Raw genomic sequence first — 15,952 nt, 5'->3', positions numbered from 1 at the left:
AAACAGTCAGTTCCTCTTCAGAGATATGTAGACCTCATTACTGTAAAGCATTTGGTTCTTCAAGTATGATTTTCGAACCAGCAGCATTAGCAACACCTTGGCCCTTGTTAGAAATGTAAATTCTTGGCCCTTAACCCACCTTTCTGAATCAGAACCTCCTTAGACAGAATCCTGCAGTTTATGATTGACAAAGTCTTCCAGGTGATTCCAGTCAATGCTAAAGTTTGAGAACCAATGCTAGAAGGAAATCTGTATCGATTTCACTTGTCCCTAAGTAGCAGGTTTTGTCAGGCCTGTGAATTGATCAAAGGATGTATTTTGACTGTATCTTAATTAAGGAGTCAGTGTAAGAATTTAAAGAGTAACTGATGAGAGGGCTGCAAGTTATAAATCACAAGCTGTAGGGTACAAATACATTACACAGGTTGTAACTGAGAGAGTACTTACAGAAATGAAGAAGTTTGCCATTGTAACCAAATCCAGATGTTTATACCTGAAAGCAGCACTTAAGCCTGTTTTTTTTTAGACCCGCCCAAGTGGACTAATAGATCCATGATACAAGTGTCTATGTTAATTCCATACAAAATCTGGCACCCACTGGTCAGCAGTGTTAGGATCATCTGGGAACTTTAAAAACTCAAGAATCTGGGTACTCTATTCCAGACTTATTGAATCAGTATCTGCTTTAGAAAAAGGCCCCTAAGTGAACAACCGGCACATGAAGGTTTGAGTCTGGTCTAACTTCCCACACATAGTGTGTGGTATATGGTGCTCATATGATGGTTCTTAATTTTGAAAGAATGAGGAAAATCTGCCTTAGGCATTAGGTAGAAACCCATCTTATAATGGCAAGTACACATCTAGCATCAACTGTGTTCCAACCCTGACTTAAACATGTTACATGGGGTGACTCATTTAAAACTTACAGTGACCCTCAGAAGTACATACACTTACTATGCACACATTACATAGAGGTTATGTCACTGGTTTGAGATCATTCAATTACGAAGGAACAGAATTAGAATCCAAATTTCACTGCTATGGCTCTTTTTCTTGTCCTGAGACTCTCTCTGCTGATTTTCAAATGAGCAGAGAGGGATAATGCACTTGATTAGATTAGGAGCTATGTTGATTAAAGATCCTCATGCCGAAATGCATTGAAAATAAAGCTTACTCTGGACAGAGGCAGATTATAAATCCACTTGGAACCTTTATTTCATACTTTTGATGATTTCTTTTGAAGGACTTTCACTAGAAAAATGCTTCTGGCCTCTCAGGTTCCCTGAACTGTCTGAACTTATAGAATTTCCCTGAAATTCTAAAAAGAGCTAGGCCCCTATGAATTAACTGCTTTTGGGCTATCTTAGTATTCACCTAACTGGAAGGAAATCTGATATCTCTCAATATACCTAGAGAAAAGAACTAATCTCTATTTTGTGAAGCCTGTGGTTTTCTAGCCCTACCTAGTACTGGGAATAAAATCATTCAGTCAGGAAATCCATTGTTGCTGTATAGTTATGATTCATCCTCCAATCTGCCAGTCATTACCAATACACCTGTAATAGTCTGTTCTCACGTTGCTAATAAAGACATACTCAAGAATTTATAAAAGAAAGAGGTTTAATTGACTCACAGTTCCATATGGTTGGGGAGGCCTCACAATCATGGCAGAGGGCAAAAGAGGAACAGAGTCATGTTTTACATGGTGACAGGCAAGGCAAGAGAGTTTGTGCAGGGGAACTCCCCTTTATAAAACCATTAGATACTGTAACACTACCACAAGAACAGTATGGGGAAACATGCCCCATGATGCAATTATCTCCACCTGGCCCCACCCTTGACATGTGGAGATTATTGCAATTCAAGGTAAGATTTGGTTGGGAACACAGCTAAACCATATCACTACACATCAACACCAATAACAAAAATATTTTTATATCTCCTTGTCTACCATATTCAATGTCTCAGTAGTGGAGCTCTTATTTTTTCTTCTTAAAATCATTAAGATTTATATCCAAATAGGAGCAAGACTTCTCATTTAGAATTTTTATAGCAAAAATATTCAGTCATTACAGCAGGCATAAGTGGAATCTAATTAAATTGTTTCCATGTAATCAAGTACCCAGACTTCTGTGATACTGTAAATACTCTTTCCTCCATCTTGTCTACCTGCAAAAATCCTGTTCCCCTTGGTGATATGGTCACCTCCCTAGAGGTCCCCTCTGTTATGAAGCTTTCCTTGGCCTCCCTGGAAAACATGCTGTGCTCCTCCTCTGTGCTCTCAATGATACTGTTTTACAATATTCCACCCCAAGCTAAGAAGCCTGGAGAAGAGGGGCACATCTTACTCTTTTTTGAAAATATAGTGCTGGTAACAAGGTAGACATGTACTAAATGTTTATTCAATACCTAAAGGAATGAATAAGTTGGACTTGGAAAGTGAACATATTTTGAAATTAAACATGGACCATCTCAATCTCTGCACACAGAAGTAAAAAACTATCATGGAGATATGGAGAGTCAAGAAAGAATATTTGCTCTGATCTGCAGAAAAGCCCAAAAACCAAATTGAAATATAACTGTGTAACTTTAGAATACGTACAGAAATCATGGTGACTTATAGCTCCAAAGTTTAGAGCAATATCAGACTGGGCCATTGGCCCAATAAGCACACTCACTGGGGAGAGACTTATATGGTCCCAGTAACAACAACTCATTCTAATCTTGCACTGTGGCTTAGTGTAGGTCTTTTGGGAGTTTGCTGAAATGACCAGGTAACAACGGTGCCTGCATGAGGCCGACGAGTGGCTCTGTGGGAAAGTACACCACGGATACGTTTGGGAAAAGGCTAGCTCCCATGAGCATTTTGAATATTTCCTAAGACTTCATGTTCTCCTGATTTAGTTTGCCTTGGACTTGCACAATCAATGAAGAAAATGTTTGTTAAGAAAATCTCCATCTGAATTATCACAAATTTCAAATTGTCAGTATCTGAATTAATGCGATTTTTACGCCACTTATTCCCTTGCAGCTCTTCCAAATAAAGTCTGCTGTGAAACATTTGGAGGCAGTCCAGAAGACAGCAACTCAAATGATTAAAGGTTTGACTAATATTCCCTCTGAGGAAAGGCTAAAGGAACAGAGTTTATTTAGCCTAGAGAAAAGAAGGCTGAATAAGGAATTAATAATGGTTCTCAAGTATAGGAAGAAGTGAGTGGATGACAAGAAGCAGATTCCCTTACTTCTATTGAGTCCAGAACAAGAAGAAAGTGACTTGTACAAAGGAGCAAACTATATTTTATCCTTAGAAGGCCTTCCTGGCTATGCAAGGTTCACATTAGACACCTTTAGGAACTGCTCCAATAAGCAGAAGGCTCTTTGAGTCCAGGAGTGCTGGCTCATGCCTGTAATCCCAACACTTTGGGAGGCTGAGGTGGCTGGATCACCTGAAGTCAGGAGTTTAAGACAAGCCTGGCCAACATGGTGAAACTTCATCTTTACTAAAAATAAAAAAATTAGCCAGGCTTGATAGTGCACATCTGTAATCTCAGCTACTCTACTCAGGAGACTGAGGCAGAAGAATCACTTGAATCCAGGAGGTGGAGGTTGCAGTGAGCCGAGATCATGCCACTGTACTTCAGAGTCGGTGACTGAGTGAGACTCTATCTCAAAAGAAAAGAGGTGAGAAAAGGAGATGGGGGAGGGGGAAGGGGATGGGAGAGAGAGGAGGGGAGGGAGAAAGGGGAGGGGAGAGAGGGGAGGAGAGAGGGAAAGGAGAGGGGGAAAGGGGAGGGGGATGGGGAGAGAAGGGGAAGGGAGGAGAGGAGAGGAGGGGAGGGGAGGGGAGGGGAGGGGAGGGGAGCGGAGGGGAGGGGAGGAGCCTAGGCACTTACCTCCTCCATGAATTTATGTGAAGTCTTGCCAGGGACACTGATGGGTTAGAGTAAATGACCCCTTAGTGTCCCCTCTAACATGGTGATTTCATTTGATAAAAGGTCATCTGAATTAATCAGAAAGTTTGAATTGCAATCCTGGATTCGTGAATCCATAATGCAAGAGAGAGGTTCCTGTTTGGAGTGGCGAGTTTGAATTGCATCCCACTGGCAGAGCAGCAAAGTTATGCTACATTTTCAGTGCATCCAGGACAGACTGCACTATCTAAAGTAATAAGCCTTGCTGGCATTGCGCTGACAGTGTTCTGTCTTGCCTTTGAAGAGAGTGATTCAGGGCTGCATGAATGACCAAACTGCAGCATCTTTTAAATTGACCTCGAGCACTAAGGCAGCGAAGTCTTTACAACAAAGCCTTGTGGTGACAGGGGAAATGAGACCGCTCAGGCTTTCACTTCTAAACTCCAGAGGCTCCAAAACAAACACAATAGGATCAGAATCAGGATTCCTAGAACATGAGTGCCCACAGATAAGCCTGAGGGACTTGCTGTCTCCTTCCTGTCGTCTGAAAGACAGGACAGTCACAAACTAGAGAATCTGGAGTTGCTATAGTAAACATAATGACGGAAAGTCTTCCAGAGAAATTAGAGAACTCCCCCAAACTAGAAATCAAGGCGAGATTCTTGACTTCTTCCTTTCTCTCTGAAACTCTCTCTCAAATTAATATCCACTTACTCATCCAGCCCTGGGCTTTTCCATTCTGTAACAGCTTTTACATAGAGCCCCTCTCTTGCATCCTCATTGCATCTCCCCGATTTATTTCTTGTCAAGCTTCAACTGAACTTTGAAAAGTAACCTCCTCAAACTAGTTTGAAACAGATTCCCCATGGTGGTCCCGGAAACACTGCCTGCATATTTATAAGAATTGAGCGCTATGGGTGTTAATGTGCTTACGGGGCCAGTATGCAGCAGCAAGTACAAAAGGAGAAGAGGAGCATCTGTCGAATGAGTGTGTTTTGTACCTAACTTCAGCTACTTGTGAACATGCCTTATATTTAAGTCCAATAACTGTCAGAATGAAGGACATTCTACAACAAATTAAATAAATAAATAACCCCCTCAGTAGTCCGCCTCTCTTGTCCAGCCCTCAAGCCACTGTCAACAGTAGCCAGACCTTGTGAATTGCAGATCTAATTGTATCACCTACCACTTAAGGATGCTTTGATGATTCTCCTGAATTTCAAAGTTCAGAATTTGTTACAGTAAAGGCATGAAAGATGTTTGTAGGGTAATCAGTGCCCACTTATTTAGCCATATTCAAATCCCATATCCAAAAGTCTCCTGTTGACTTGGTGCTACTAATTTCCCATTTCTTTAATGAATTGGAGTTTTTCAAGCCTCTATGCCTTGACTCATATTACTGGAGTAATATTGGGCTAAAATTCCTTGTGACTTTCCAACCCCACTCCCTGCTCCCTACTTCATATCGATAATTTATTTTCATATTTCAGTTTAAGCATCACTTCCAACAAAAAGATATCCTAAACCCTTCAGGGGTTATTTCAATGCTAACACTATGTACTTCTAAATTTTTCTGACATAGAGCTATTTTAGTGGCAATTTTCTATTTTTTTTTTTTTTTGTCTGCTCGGTATTCATGCCCTCTTTTTCTGATTTTCTTTCTCTGTGATGTGCATTCTTAGGTGGTTTGCCATCCAGAGTGCCCTGCTGGCCAAGTGGTGGGTTGACATAAAGCTAGGACAATTGAGCCTACTCTCTTGGAAATTGAGATCTTGAGTGGAAAGAAACCAGGATGGAGAATGGTTAGGGCTGATTAATACGAGCACTGGCAGCATGGCAAAAAAGCAAAAAACAAAAAAAACACTGATTGGTTCCTGCGTTTTATTATGGAGCTTCTTTGGCTCTTGTCCATTTGGAAGACTTAGTTACTCCAAATTTCCTTCAGTACTGTGAGCAAATAAATTTCTTTTTGAATTAAGTTAGTGAGAGTTGATTTCTATTGATAACAACAACAAAAAAATCCTAACAGATACAACTTTTCCAGGATTTAACTCTTTGTCAGGCTCACATAACAGGCTGCCTTCTCTTTAAGGGCAAGAAGTAGACATTAAACCTTCTCTTAGGTAGATACTCATCATCCAATATAGTGCCTGACAGCACCAATAGGTGCTGACATGTAAGCAGATGCACAACTTACCTAGTGGAATGAACATGGACAAAAAGGAATCATGGATACCATAGGGGAGGGACATTAATAGCGTACAAAATAACTTTGCCATTAACTTTATTTTAACTTACATTATGTATCAGTGATTAGGATGATGATCCCAATGACATGCATATCACATTTGCAATTGGCATTTACTGGGAAGAATAGAAAATACTATATTCCTGATCCCAAACAGGTAGAGGAAGACTAAAATGATTACTTGCTTTTTTAGCAGCTTTATGTACTATAAAATTCACCCACTTAAAGTATACAATTCTCAAGTTTTAGTATAATCACAGAGTTGTGAAACCATCACTACAGTATAATTTTAGAACACTTTCATCACTCCAAAACAAAACCCCATACTCATTAACCATTATTCCCCACTCCCGACTTTCAACCCCAGATGTAGGGAATCATTCGTCTACTAGTTGGCTCAAAAAACTTTGCCATTTTGGACACTATATGTACAAAATCAAATAATGTGTAGCGTTAGTTTACGCTTCCACTTTCACTTAGCATAAGATTTTCAAAGTTTATCCAAGCTGTGGCATGTATCTGTACTTCATTCCTTCCTACTGCTGAATAACGTTCTATCACGTGGATCAGCTACATTTCATATATGGATATTTGGATTTTTTTCCACTTTTTGGCAGTTATAAAAAATGATGCTGTAAATATTCATGTGCAAGTTTTATCTGTATATATGTTTTGCATTTTCTTCAGTGTATACTGTAAGTGAAATTGCTAGATCGTGTTGTAACTCTGTATTTAACTTTTTGAAAAACTGCCAAATGTTTGTTCCAAAGAGGTTGCATCATTTTATGCTCCCACCCACATTGTCTGAAGGTTCCAATTTCTTCATATTCTTGTCAGCACTTACTATTGCCTCACTATTGATAACAACTAAGAAACCCTAACAGGTATAACTTTTTCTGGAGCCATCCTTCGATGTGTGAAGTGGTTTGTCATTATGGATTTTATTTGCATTGCCCTAATAAGTAATGATGTTGAGTATATTTTCATGCGATTATTATCTATTTGTATAACTATCTTGGAGAAATATATATCCAAATATTTTACCAATTTTCAAATTAGGCTGTCTTTTTGTGTTTCAATTGTAAGAACACCGTATATAATGAACAAAAGTCCCTTATCAGATATATGATCACCAATACTTTTCTCTCACTTTGGGAGTTTTCTTTTTACTTACTCAATGGTATCGTTTGCAGCACAAATATTTTTAATTTATTTTTTCTTTAATCACTCATGTTTTTGGTGTCATATTTTAGAAATCACTGTCCAACCCAAAGTTATGAAGAGTTAGTGTAATGTTTTCTTTTATGAGTTCTGATCTTTTACATTTAGGTCACTGATCTATTTTGAGTCAATTTCTGCAGGTGCTGCAAGGTAGGTGTTAAACTTCATTCTTTTGTTTGTAGACATCCAATCACTTCACACTATTTGTTGAAAACATTATTCTTCCCCCATTTAATTACCTTTGGTGCTCTTTTCGAAATCAACCAACTCAATGCATGGATTTATTTCTAGATTCTTAATTCTTTCTATATTCCATTGATCTTTATGTTTATCTCTATACCAGTACCACATTATCCTGACTTTATAGATTTATAATCAGTTTTGAAATTGGAAACTGTAAATCCCCTCACCTTGTTATTTACAAAATTGTTTTTGGCTCTTCTGAATCCCTCACATTTCCATATGACTTGTTTATTTTACCTTATAAATTTCTACAAAGACAAATAATTGGCAATTGAGTAATTTTACATTTTATGTGATGACATATAATCTAGTTAAATACATATAAACATTGTCAGTGATGGGTGGACCGAACAGAATTCAAGGTCTTTGTCAATTCTGCGATACCAGACTTCTGAACATTATCCGTGTTAAATCAGAATAAAATATCTACTAACAAAGTGGCAAGAAATAATTTTAATTTAATTCCTAAAATGGCAATGTCCTTTACTTCCTTGCTAACATCAAGTCTCAGAGCCCTCTTCTTATTTGCCTATGATTCATCACTGTCATCACCATCAAGCATTAATATTTCTAGCTATTCATGATGAAGCTGTTTACTCACTATTCTGATTTAAGCTCACTTAGAAGAATAGTAATAATTTTTATTTTAATTAGAGTGAGACTCAAGGTTTCCTGCTCACAGATGGCAGCCACCATGATCTACTTCTTTTTATAGAACAAGCATCTAGGTTCTGATAGTTCATCCTAGTAAGACTCTGATTACCCAAGTTAGTCCAAAGGTATGAAAAGGTGGTTTTATAACAGCACCCAGATGACCTTCATCTGGTTGTTCTCCCATTGGTTATTGCAATACTTCTAAACTTTTTCTTAAGACTCCTTCCAATTTTGTCACCAACCTTTTCTTAAAAAGCCCTAGAAAATGTCTCGCAGATGGCCACAAAGAGCATCTTTGTGGTTATTTGTTATCATCTGCCATTTTCCTATTATCCAGTTATAGCTCCATGGAAATGTGTCTGAAGCTTCAAATACATAGAGGCTGAAAAGTGTCTATGTATCTCTGATGATTTGTCATCTCATCTTCCACCTCTCCTCCATTCTCAACACCACGCACTATTGAAGTTGTGTTCTACTTCTCCAGGCAGAAAGTCTTGATAATAATAGTAAAGATGTTGGCATTATTGTTAATAATAGTTATTTGCTGATTGTTATTTCCTTTAATTCCTTATTCACAGTTTTTAATGATTTTTTTAGTGGACTCCTATCCCCTTCTTTTTTATTTACTTTAGTAATCCCCATTATATTGAATTTTAATCTTATGTTGGCTTTTGAGTTTGCAAGTCATTTCTTTCATGGTAGACTGGAAAAAAAAATCTATTATTATTATTTTCCATGATAAACTTTATTAGGAATTTCCTTCATTAAACAGATATTCTTAATTTTTAAGTATTCATAATTACCAATTTATACTTTCATATTTTTTATTTTGCCACCTCGTTTGAGAAGTTCTTCATCACTCCTAGGCAACAAAGACTTTCTCCAATTTTTTTTCTTTTTTGAGTTGCAAAGATTTATCTTTCACATTTAAACCTTTAATCCATGGAGTGGCACTTTCTCTTACAGAGTAAGGTAAGAATTAAGCTTTTTTTTTTTTTCTATAAATTAGCCAGTTTTTCTTCCTCTATGACTTAAATCAAATTATAATATGCAAATGAGTTATATTAAGAAAGTGAATGTTATTTTTTTAATTTACTTTTTCCTATTCTTTAGCTTATTTTTTTTTTTTTTCATTTTGGTATCAAGTTGTTCATGGCTTTTTTTTTTTCTATTTCTTTTTACAATGAATTTGCAATATGTCTTTCCAGAGGAAGTGCTCTCATTCCTTTTCTTTTTAAATATATCATCTGTAGCTCTTTCATCTTCCCTTACGTTTTGGAATAAATGTTTCAATTTTGTCAAAATGTTAAGTTAAAATTTTTATCAGATTACATTACGTTTATTGATGAAATCTGAAAACTATTGGCTTCTTTATAAATTAAGTTGAGTAATCCAGAAACATATTGCGATCTTTCTATTTGTTTTTTGAATTTTAACATTTCTATTATAAAAGTATTTTGCAGTCTTTGTCAGATTTTTTTTTCTGAAAATGTTAGATATATTTTTATTGCTGTTTGAATGTTATATGTTTATGCTATTTTCTGGATAATTATTGTTGGTAAAGGGACACTACTGATTTTCATAAATTAATTTTATATCAGATAGCCTAATTATTCAAGTCTAATATTTCATCTTGGTAGGATTCTGGATTTCCTATATAGATGACTGTCTTACTTGAATCCAAAATTGCATTTGTCCTCTTCTAATCTTTACATTTCTTATATCTTCTTTTCTCTTGTGGCATTAGTCATGCAATTCAGTACTATGTTAAACAAAAGTAATTATAAAAGACACCTTTATCCGATTCACAAACCTGAAGCAATGTAGTTGAAATTTTTATTAAATATGAAATTATTGCATGTTTTAATTATATATCTTTATTAAGTTCAGGAAATTTCATTCTACCACTGATTTTCTGAGTTTATATCAAAAATTAACATTGAAATTTAGTAAATGAATCTTTTCAAGCAATTGAAACATTTATATGGATTACAATAATTACTTGGCAGATAAATGAATCAAAAGCTATAACACACACACACACACACACACACACACAAGCTGAATATCATTCAGTTTTAGAAAAAGAAATCCTATCATCTGCTAAAACATGGATGAACTTGGAGGACATTATCCTAAGAGAATTAAGCCAGAGACAAAAAGAAAAATACTACATGATTACAAATCTATGTGGAATCATTGTTTTAAAGAGTCAAATATAGAAAGATAGAGAATAAAACAATGGAGAGATATAAATCAAAGGATGCAAAATAGCAGATATGTAAGATGAATAAGTGTAGAGAACTAATGTACAACATGAAGATATAGGTAATAATATTGTACGGTATTTGGAATTTTTGCAAAATGGATGGCTTTTAGCTGCTCTTGACAACAACAAAAAAACAAGGGGGTGGGATTTATAGTTGAGATGATGTATGTGTTTATTTGCTTCACTATAGTAACAATTCGACTATCTATATGTGCCCATAGTATATCTTAAATATACATAATACAATTTACCTTAAAATTTAAAGCATAGAATATACACTGCAAACTACAAAATATAATTATATGATTAGTCTTATATGTGGTGATAGATAACAGGAATCTATAAATGTCTTACTTTGTATTTTCCTTATTCAATATATATTAACCTCATCAAAACTTGGGTATTCTCCCCCCAATCTTCTTTTTATTTTTTCAGTTTTTAAAAAAGCTTTTTATAACTTAGGACCCATCTATCCTGTGAAAGTATGGAAGAACTCAGCTATGAAGCTATTTGGACTTAAGGCATCATTGGAGGAAAGCCTGAAATTACCATTTCAATTTCTCTAATGATTATTGGTCTATTCAGGGTTTTACTCTTCTTGCTCCAATTCTGACCATTAATATTTTTATACAATTGTCTCTCTTTTTTCTAGATTTCAAATATATTCAAATATATCACTGTATAGCTGCTATAATACATTTTGTATTATTTTAAACCTCTGCGTACATATATTCATTACTTTTTTTATATCATGTTGATTTATATTCTCTTTTATTTTGTTCTGTCTTGCCAGAGATATCTTTACCATATGAATCCTTTAAAAATATATTTTTTACTAATATTCTTTACATATTATTGGGTTTCATTATTCATTTACTTATTAAATATTTGTTGAACCACCTGTCATTTGCTTGACACTGTTCTAGGCACTGTTCATTAGCAATGAACAAAGCAAACTAAAATCTCTGCCCCGGGGGGGTTGCATGCTAATGTCTTCGCTAGTTCCCCTTGAGGTTATGATTGGCTCCCCTCTTGCTTCATTGGCTTTCTTCTTCTGTTTGTTTTGTCCAACTTTTTAAATTGGATGCATATTAATTTGCCTTTTAGAAATGCATTTGCATTGTCATTTAATGATAAATCTATTACATGAGTATTTCGTCTTTGCTTTCTTCTTGATCTACACTCTGTTTTTAGCCTTTGATTAATTATGTTTAACTTACATATGTATATTAAAATATCATTTTAAATTTATTATTATTGGCTCTTCCCCTATACCCATATTCTCAGTAGCCTCAGATATGTATTATCTTCACTTCTCTAGGCATTATATACTGTCTTTGTTTCTTAAGACAATAAACTTGACAGAATTATTTACTCATTCGTAATTTCATGTACTTATTTCATGTACATTTTATATGTCTGCATGTATGTGTGTGCGCTTCTGCTAGAAATTATTTCTCTTCTTGCCTGGGTACTTCCCCCAAGAATTTTCTCAAAGAGGGTGGTGTGGGGCTTATGAGGACTGAAAATAGCTTTATTTTTAAAATGTATCTTATTAGAAATTTTAAGTTTAGTTTTGTTTAACACTTTGAAGATATTGCCCCTTTACTTTTCCTTGCATTGCTGTGGAAAAGCTAAATATTAAATGATCTGCTTTTTTTTCCTGAAAAGAGTTAGTGTATTATTATTGCCATTTTTATTCTTAGCATTCACTATAAGTTGTCTACTTGTGGACTTATCTAATTTTTCAGCACAGTATAATATTTTTCAATCTCAGGTCTTTTGTTATCCCCCAATCTAATTAACTCTCATTCCTTATTTCATAAAATGTATTTTCACCTCCATTTAAGTTCTTTCTTTCCTCTAAAGAAGCTTATCATAAAATATGAAAACTTACAATTCTCTTCTTTATATCCCTCAACTTCTAAAAAAAACAATTCAATCTCTCTATTCCTTCCTGTTGTCTTGTGATAGTACCCAAATTTCATACTCTAGGTCAGCAATATATTTTAGCTGGATACATTTTGCTTTCATCTTCTCTATTAAATTTTTAATTTTAATTCACATTTTTATTTCCTGTGTGCCTCTTGAGTCAATTTTATAACTGCTGGGTTCTCTATCTTTTCTTCTAGTATCCACCCTGCAGCTCTGATGTTGTCTCCTTACTATTATTGCCCTTCTAACTCACATAACAAAAGCTCTCCTGTGTCTTGCCTTTTCCATGTGGATGACAATGGAGTTTTCACCCATGGTAGACTCCATATGCTCCTCTTTTTGGTCTAAACTGCATCCCATCTCTCCAAGATCATTCACCTTGTGTTGCTTTTTTGTATCTAACCCTTCTCTCCTATGTTATACCACCAGGGCAAGCTTTGGGAGAGAGAAATGTATTATCTAATTCACAATGTTGTCAGAGACTAAAAATCAAAATTATTATTTTATATCAAGGGTAGAAAGCAGTGTGGGGCAGGGAGGTGGAGCATGAATCCTGGCGGGAGATACACCTGGCCAGGCTGGGTCCCTCTCACGCATGTCCCAACGACTTCCTTGGACCTGATGAAGACTGAAGACCTGGAACAGTGACGTAAAAATTAAGCAACAGGAAAATAAATTCCAACAACAAATAATGTTTCAACTGAGAAACCATTATCCTCTTCCCTGGATAGATAGTATTATTTTATACTTATAAAGGCAGTGACTGAAAGATCAAAGAGAATAGTCTCACTCTCACCTAGGTGGTCCAAACTGGAGGGTTTCAGGAGGCACATTGATTGATCCTGAGCAGCTGAAGCTTTCAGAATTTGCTTTCTTCTTTCTTCTATCTTCTTCCTTCTATTTGCCCTTATTTACACACACACACACCCCAATACACCTTTATTTCACCTGAATTCCACATTACATAAAATCTGACTTCCTAGGTCACTAAGGATTCTTCATTGTCCCCCACATTTTCTGCCACTTAATTGTAAAGAGCACCTTACCCTATATTCTAGACGTATATGCAGTAAATAGATTACGTGTGTGTGTGTATATGCTACATAATAATAAAGTATAAATAGTAGTATAGCATTATCACATAATACTATCCTGTACATTTAATAAATTATTTTGTTTGCCTGCATTATTCTATATACTATATTATCCTATGTGTTATGCAATAGTCTCATATTATTCTATATATTATTTTCTATAGAATAATAATATAGTATATTACATTGAATAATTTATACTATCTTTATTATGTACTATAGTATATAATAAAGTAAAATTTAAGTTCATCTGGTGTTCTTCTGATATGTTTTCTAAAGGTCTTTGGCTATCTGTGCATGTATATTACAGAAAAATAGGATGTGGAATTCCCAGTAGTTTTGTGATGTTAACAGTGCTGTTGCTAAAAACTGCCAGTCCTGTTTCTTCAAAGCCCAGCCACACACTTCTTTTCTTTGGGGAAGCAGAGCAAAGAAACAGAGAGAGAAAATATGTAGACCCAAGTGTCCTGCTACGAATTCTCAGGTGAGTCTTACATCGTTTTCATCGTGCTCTGCCAAAGTGATAAATCCCTTTTTCACGTGCTGCTGAGGGAGGAGAAAAGCAAAAAACCGAATAGGTATAGGGAGCCAAAAGATTTCTGTGCTGGATGTGAACTGGTATGTATGCAGTCTCTATTCAGGCCAGACACTTTAAGAACATTATTTCATCTGATTGTCCCAACAGCACTGTTAGCCATATGCTATTATGAACTTTTAGATAATAACACTGAACTCAGTGAATTTCAATATTGTCCGATTTTATGAGTAACAGTGGAGACACCAGGAATTCCTCAGAGGCATATCTGAACATAGAGACTTTGTCCACTCACCACAGAATCAGAGAAGAGAGCGTTCTTGTCCTAAGACAGTGCTTGCTCTTCAGGTTTTGCCCTTGATTAAATATGGAAAGTTCGGTGGTGCTATCCCTAACCCGTAACTTTCCCTTCTGAGGTTTTATCTGCTTTTGTAGTATCCAGCACCCCTCCATTTATGCATCCAGGACTCTTAGCTTATCTGCATTTCCTACAAGAAGATCGTCTCTGAAAAACTCATTCTCACTCAGACGTTCGCTAAAAAATTGTTTTTTGTTATTGTTCTTGTTTTTCGTTTTTTTGTTTTGCTTTTCCTAGAGAACCAGAGATAAAAGGAGAAATTGCTTCTTTAATATTTCCTATTGTTTAATTCAAAGAAATAAATCTCTAAATGTAGAGCTTCCATCTCTTGAACCTCAGCAAAGGACATATGGATGTTAAATTTGCTATCAACAAAATGAAGTGAAATCTAGCCAATTACCAATGCCACATGGTCTGATTGGCACCGGAAGGCCTAATACCTGAGTACACAACAGAAAGCAAGTCACATGGTCTTTAAACAACACTCCCTTGAGACAGTCAAAGTGGAAATAAAGAAATCTCAAAAGTTTAACGAGAGGATGTTTATCTTGCTAGATACCGTCAATAGTTTGCTGTAGCTACGTTTTTGAGCTAGCTAATGTTTAATTTGAGTAACCTTGTGGAAAGACCTGTTTAAGTGGCACTATCAAACAATAGCAGCAAGAGGAAAGATAAGAAGAAAGTAAAAAAGGATTATTAAAGAAATGCTGGGGGTGATATTTATCTCTTCAAACAAATCATTAAATTAAATTTCTAAGTTAATAGAAAAATTCTATAATGGATGGACAGATAGGAAGCTGTTATTTTCCAGAAGTTACAAGCATGTGAGTGATTTTTACTTTGATTTGGTGGAAGCAAGTTGCGGAGACTAGGCTGTGAATTTCAGATTATAATATTTATAATATATTTTCCAGGATACTGGCATTCCAAATATCTTTTTAAAAATATTACATAACAAAGTTGCAAAGGATGAAACTGAAGGGGAGGGACAGGGGCTTGAGACTGCCTATCCTGAGCTTCTATTCATAATTTAGCTCTTTAGGAAGAAAATCTCTTTCTATCCCATTTTCAATTCTACTATATATAACAGCAACATTAGAATCAGATTTGACCTTCTAAGTGCTCTGTCAAAATAGAGTTGTTTAGAGTCACCGGAGTATAAAAAACATACATAGAAAGACTAATGACAACATAGAGGCTCTCTTTCAGTTTTTCTATCATTTAGTTAGTCCAGGCTCAGCCCCTAGACTTGGAATTTAAATGCAGTAAAATTTCCAATGTGTTCTTCAGATTTCTGTAGCATAGAAGATAATTAATAATGTGCATGTATTGATGTTTCATTTGTATACTTTTTGAAACTTAAGAGTTGAAGGAAATAATTCAAGATTCTATTTGACCAATCAGCTTGTATTTTTAAGGGCTTAATAAGCACTGCCTCTGAGAGGATTTAGAGAAGGGCTGTCAGAGATGGGTAACTTTTCTTC

General features: G+C 35.6%; 1 pseudogene; it reads right to left on the bottom strand.

The window, feature by feature from the left end:
• The window catches only part of LOC144581691 (uncharacterized), a 149,298-nt pseudogene that overhangs the window by 112,403 nt on the left and 20,943 nt on the right, over nt 1-15,952 (bottom strand).

The sequence above is a fragment of the Callithrix jacchus genome, chromosome 3 (assembly GCF_049354715.1).
Source record: "Callithrix jacchus isolate 240 chromosome 3, calJac240_pri, whole genome shotgun sequence".
Lineage (NCBI taxonomy): Eukaryota > Metazoa > Chordata > Mammalia > Primates > Cebidae > Callithrix > Callithrix jacchus.
This window is presented reverse-complemented; position numbering and strand designations above follow the sequence as displayed.